Genomic DNA, 6,484 nt, shown 5'->3' on the forward strand with positions numbered 1-6,484 from the left:
GATCCAGCTTCAAGTGAAATCGAGAGCGATCAACAACCAAAAACGCTGCATGCAAAACTCCCAACCGAAAGCTGTCTCTCGCTCTCTCTCGCTCTCTTTCTCTGTTGCAATTGCAATAAACACAACCGATACCGATGGGTTTCCCGACTTCACCCCACACGCATAAAAGCACGTGTGTATTTTAATTGATAACGTACGCACACAACCGGAGGCCGCCCCCCCCCCCCCACAGCACCCAGCAGCAGCAGCTGCTGCGACCCTTCCGATGCGTATAATCGCACGCAAAAACCTGATGCTGTGTTTCATCGAAAATCCTCCACCCGAAATTACGACGTGCCACAGAAACAGCAGCTCGGCACTCGCACACACGCTATCAAATTTAATTCTCGCCCGGTTGTTTTCATTCACAACGCACCGATTGCAGGACGCGGCGGGGTAAGTGTGCCACCATCGATACGGGAATGCCGCACCGAACCGATTTCGGTGGAGGGAGGCAACGCGAACGGGAGTTGTTGTGGGGACCTTGTTTTTTTTTTTGGTTGTTGCACAAAACCCTTCCCCTCGATTGGCGGGTTCATCAGTTATTCTTTACTTTCGAATTTATATTTATATACACATGCATGCATATTTTAATCTGCTTTCCCTTGTGTTTTGCTGACCTTGCCCCGTGAAGCGGTGCGACCATCTGCGTGCACAGCATCAACTCCCTTCGGTTCGATGCCGGAGGTAGTTGTCACCGGACAGCACCGGGAAACACGGCAATTTTATTTATTTTCCGCACTGCACAGTGCTTTGCGTTCTCATTCATTGATACAATTTCATTCATGCCTTTCCGTTTCGACGGGGTGAACTATATTTGGACGGGGTTGTGGAGTCCGGTTATGGTGTGGCTTTTCAAATTCCGATGCGGCACACCCGCTCCTGTCAGCAGAACACTCACCAAGCGCGCCTCATCTCACAAACAAAAACTGCAAGCAAATAAAAATCGAAGAGCGCATCGGTGGTTGGTGGTGGCCAGCAAAACCGCGCAAATACTCATCGCACGCGATCATCATCATCAGGCACCGGCATCGGCAGCGATAGTGGTGGGTGGGTGGGGGGAGTTCGATTTATTCCGTGCCGGGTAGTAAAGGAGGTGTATCGAAAATTGGATTCAAATTGATTGCCACTTCCGCTTCGAATTTACCGGCCAGCTGGGGGGGAGAGAAAGCGACAGGGCGCTGTTTGTTGTCGCGTGTGCCAGCCGAAACATGTCACCCTTTACTATTTCCAAACCGTTTTTCTCTCGTGTCGCATCCTTTCCAGCGTACCACCCCCCTCCGGCCACATACCGATGGTGTGTATTTTGCATGAAATAATTTCGGATCAGTTCATGTCGCGTGCTCGCTCGATTGGCTTGCGGGAGAAATTTACACCACAAAGCCACCCTCCCCCTTCCCCCCCTCCCCCATCATACCCGTCCGTTTTTTCGCTTCCTTCATTCACACATACTTGTTGGAAGCTCGTACACACAACATCAACATCGAGGGGGTTGTTATTATTGTTACCGGTGGTTGCACGGTGCCGGTCCTCCACCAACCGAACATTTTGGGGCAACATTTTCGGCGCAGCGTGTTAAATGTTATAATCTGATTCGCACCCGATTCGTCGCAACTCGACGGATGGCACGATCAACAGATTGTTAAGCACACGACATGATACGACCGCATGGCACACCGGTGTGTTGACACCCCTTGGAGGGGTGTGGGGGGGAACGTGGAATCATCCGGTCGAATTTGCCGCAACCGCGAACGTTTATTTATGGTTGGCATTATCGGTATTTATCGTCGATTGGTGGTCCCAGATGGAATGATGATGCTCGTGGGAAAGTGACACCAACACACGCCGGGGAAACAGCGAGACGAACCAGTTCGGAAATCGTACCACACGCACACTCACTTTCATACCGCTAATGAAGTCACACGCACGCAGGTGACACACACACAACGCTATCAGTCGAGAGGAGAGTTGATTGTTGATTAAAAGCCTATCATTAGCCCGAGCTGCGTGATGCTGTTTGGCGAACAGTTGATGTTTAATGAAGCACGCTAGCAATGTGCTGCATTGCGGGACGAGCGTCATAACATTAAAGTTGGTGCGAGGTATCATTATTTTTTCTCACCGATAAGATGCTTTCTAAGTGAACAAAGTACCATGGAAAGAGTTACTAGTGGCATGGCTTTTATGCTGCGGATTGCATACCTTGCGGAGCTCAAGAAAACAATGTTTGTTCCATGGAGTTTAGCTACTAAAATATTAAATTCTTGCCCTGAGTTTTACAGATTTGTGGAGTTCTAGTGACGAAGTTGAAGTTATTTTGGTTAATGAAGTTTTGGAAGTTATAAAGTTTTTGTTAATCGTTTCTTAAATCACACATTGAGAAGACTTTCAGCGTGTTAGTCGAGAAAGCTCTGAATAGAGCATCTTGAGAATCGATTGCATCTTGTAAAAATTCCAAAAGATGGCCTGGACTTTGCCACGGAAATTCCAACTTAAAATCTGATTTTACTTTCATACGCGACGGGATTTCAAGTTTAAAGTTGTTCTTATACCATAATCGGTCGAAACATGCGCCCGAAAACCTGTCAATCATATTCGCATCGTACAACAATGTACAATGCAACGAAGCGAATTACAATAAATATATCATTTTTATTCATTCGTTTTCCCACTGATGGTGCTACAATGTTGCATGTTGCACAAAACCCTATCAAAATGCGTGTCAATTTAACAGCACCCGATACCGGCGGTGAGCGGATCGTTTGCAATTCTAACACAATGAAACAAAACTCCCGTCCGTATGCAAATATGTGCTCTCAATTTATTTCGGCTCATACCACAGTACACACATGCACCAGCCCGGACCAGGGTGGTGCATCCTAACCGCAGCAAACGGACACAGACCCCCCACAGAATGTCGCCACAAAAACACACACCTCATTCAAATACACCAATTGACCGTGATGGCAACCCTTCGACAAGCGGGGAAAGGGATTTGTGTCTCGTCGTATCCTATCAATTGATGATTGGTCCCTACCAGCGGTGATTGCACCACTCCTATACCAAGGTCCGTCCAATAGCTGCAGGCAAATTGCAGTCGGAAAAGTGATATACCCAAATGGAATACGCTGTGAGCACCCGGCCCCATCCTCCATCACCAGCTCGGGATAGTTTTCCGATGTGGCCATCCGAACCATTTCACCTTTCCACAAACAAAAAAAATAGATTTCGTCGATTAATTGAACCTTCCAGGAGCTTGTGGCATCGTACAAATGAGTGGGTGCGGATACCAGATTCGGCCAGTACATTCCCTTTCATTGGCCTGTCGGTCGAAAAATGTACTGGCGGCGTGTAGCAACACAGCATGACAAGCGTCAGAATAGCAAATCATTGGAAAATTGTCATCTCATACCGGCCCCAGTTGTGGTTTTTTTTTACTTCGGTTGCTACACAATTTTTGCTTTTTGTTTTATCCGATTCACCCTTTTTAGCTCACTCTTTACTCGCAGCAAACGGCTGCCCGAAATGGCGATGAGTAATCGTTTTCCGCACCTATCAATAAAACCCGAGAGAACATGGACCGGAACTCCGTCATCAACTGCAACCGTGGTTGTCTAGGTGGGTTTTTCGTTTTGTTTTATCTTCGCCTATTGTTGTCCCCTTTGTGCCCTCGCCTATTGTGACTGCGAGTGTTGTGCAACGTGCATCGGCGCCATCGTGCGGCGATGCAATTACGTTTCTATTTCTGGTCCAAGTGCAGGTGCAGTGAAGGCCACCGGAGTAAAAACAGAAACATGACGATGATAGCTTCCAAATCTATTTTCCACGTGAACTGCACGGGAAATTCCGATTTGACACCCACAATTAGTTTTCCGAAAAACAAGTGACAATGATTTCCTTTGTGTTATCTAGCTCACTACCCCTTAAAATTCGAAAACTAAATATGTGCAGTTAAGAAGTATTATAAATGTTTCTCTCCTACTAATTTTATTCACAATGAAGCATCTAACAATACAATAAATTGCTTATCTTGAACGTCGAACGAACGCACTTAGAATCTTGTCGATGTCGTTCGGTTAATTGAAACGTCATTTCTGTCGATCCAAAACACCGACCCAAACTCAACGGGAAGGTTTATTGCGTGCAATCTAATTAAATTTATACACAATTTCTATCCCAAAAACCGGGCACAACTCCATTTTCGGCAGCATCCAAACAATAGAGAGCCGGTTTTTGACGGTATGTGGAAGAAGTACCCGACGGTGTCATAAAATTGAATCCTTCATCCTGTCGGCCCTTCAGGAAGCCTGCTAAGGTCCGTATCCGGAATGGAGTTAGTCCCGTGGGCAAGCAGATGATGCACATGAGCGGCTGCGAATTCAAATCAAATTGCATTTGATGCTTTGCTGGGGTGCGGAAAGCGTCCGGAGAGTGTGACGAAACACCTCTTCCCGAACGACACTTCCGTCGAGCGACTAGCTAATGAAAATATTTCTCTTCCCATCGTGACACTGCAGACTGCACTGGATTGATTTTCCAAAACAAAAACAAAACAAAACCCTCCAACAAACTAACGCAATAAGCCTGGTACCTGGTATAGAAGAATATTAAAATTATCCTCCAGCACTTCTTTCAGCTTAATCGCGCAGAGTGCAGCGTGCCGGTGGAGACACAACCCAATCAAAGCGCACCCGTCGTTGCTCGGTACAGCCCAGCCAGTGGGCCAAAATTAGAAAACAACAAAAGATGATCCCCACACCCAACCGGGCGTGCCCGCACCATCCAGTTAAACCTCGAAAAACACTGCACCGGTTGGTGTGGAAAGGGGAGGACGGGGAACCTTCCCCGTTGCAAACCGTGCATTTGTATTCAATATTATAGTTAGCCAACCCGCCTCATCCGAGAGCCCATCCCAAAAAGATGCACCGAAGCCTGATAATGCACACGCAACACGAAAAGCCATTATTGGATGGGGTGGTGTCCCCACAATCCTGGATACGCACAGCACGCAGGGGTAAAAAGGAACGCCATCCATCTGTAGAAAGCTGTGCGCACACAACGTTCGGCATCTCACACGTGGTGAAGGAGGAAGAACGAGGAATTTCAATTAACGCTCCGTACCGGATAGTGTCCGGACACCATAGCGAGGGGTCTGTGTTTGTCTGCCGATGGAGTGTGCTTGCTTTTGTGACAGCGTCGTCCGACTACATCCGGTAAGATGTGAAAATGTGCATACATTCTTCACCCGCCCCAACAACCGGGTTGGGGGGGTCTACGGAACATAATTTCAAAGCACAAATCCCAGGAAAGGGAATTTTGTGCGTTTGGTTGCATTTGGGGGGTTCGGCTGTACGATGAAGCCGATCATCCACCACTTCTCGCTATGTGGGGAGATCCTTCCATTCGTATGACAAGTGATCGTATATTCCGGAGCCTTCATTTCAGGACGGTACAGCCCCAACATTCGCTGGGAAGAGAATAGATTGGGCTGAATCGTACCACGGACGGGTTTGCGTACTTTCATTTCCCGTCCCTATGCCATAAGCCATACGAACGGACAGTAGGATGCACTTTTGCGCGTCCAGCTGGGTACGTACGGGAGACCGACCGTGTCTGTGCACCTTCAGACACCCTCCAAAGCACCGGTATGGCCGGGTGGTGGTGGTGGGATTTTAGATTATAATTTTCCTTTTGAACCGAAAATTTATGCTGTCGTACCTAGCGATAGGGTGTGCTTCGAAACCGCTTCGAGACTAACACCACCGTCAGCAGCTCGGTACATTGAATTTATTGCCATTGCACGGGATGATTTGGGGCTTTGAAACGAGCAAGGCGGGAGATAGAGAGAGAGAGAGAGGGACGAGATCGTGATTTAAATTATTTATCGAAACACACACTACTCAGTCCGTTTTGGGGTGCAGTGCATTAGAACAGTGCATCAGGCTCGGGATGCACTGCTAAATATTCGATTGCATATTAGCTTTCCCCGTTGCGCATCACCGTACGATGGTGCGAAATGAGCCAATAAATTACGCTCGTATGCTTTCCCCGATGATGACGATGCGGAGATGTGGTCGGTTTCATGTCTCTGAAAAGCAGCCGGAAGCCGTACACCCGTGCTTAATATTTGTTTCGACGGCGCAATTGGGTAATTTTAATGAAACATTCTTCCAATATTTGCCCGAGAAAATTGGAATCTCAGCGCTCTTTTTTCACGGAAAATGGAGTGTTTATGAAAATGGTAGATATGGAAGGTTTCCTGGAAGCTGTCGTTTGATGTTTCGTTTACTTACTGTACTTACTGTACCGTCTCAAACATGCGTACTAATTACAAATGAAGCAAGAAAAGTCATCGCCCACTAACCGATTTCTTGTCGCTTACCTGCGAAAAAAAAAAACAGAGAGAGAAAGGAAAACATTAATACAGTGCCCAATTGCACGAAAG

This window comes from Anopheles marshallii, chromosome 3 (assembly GCF_943734725.1).
Source record: "Anopheles marshallii chromosome 3, idAnoMarsDA_429_01, whole genome shotgun sequence".
NCBI classification, from domain to species: domain Eukaryota; kingdom Metazoa; phylum Arthropoda; class Insecta; order Diptera; family Culicidae; genus Anopheles; species Anopheles marshallii.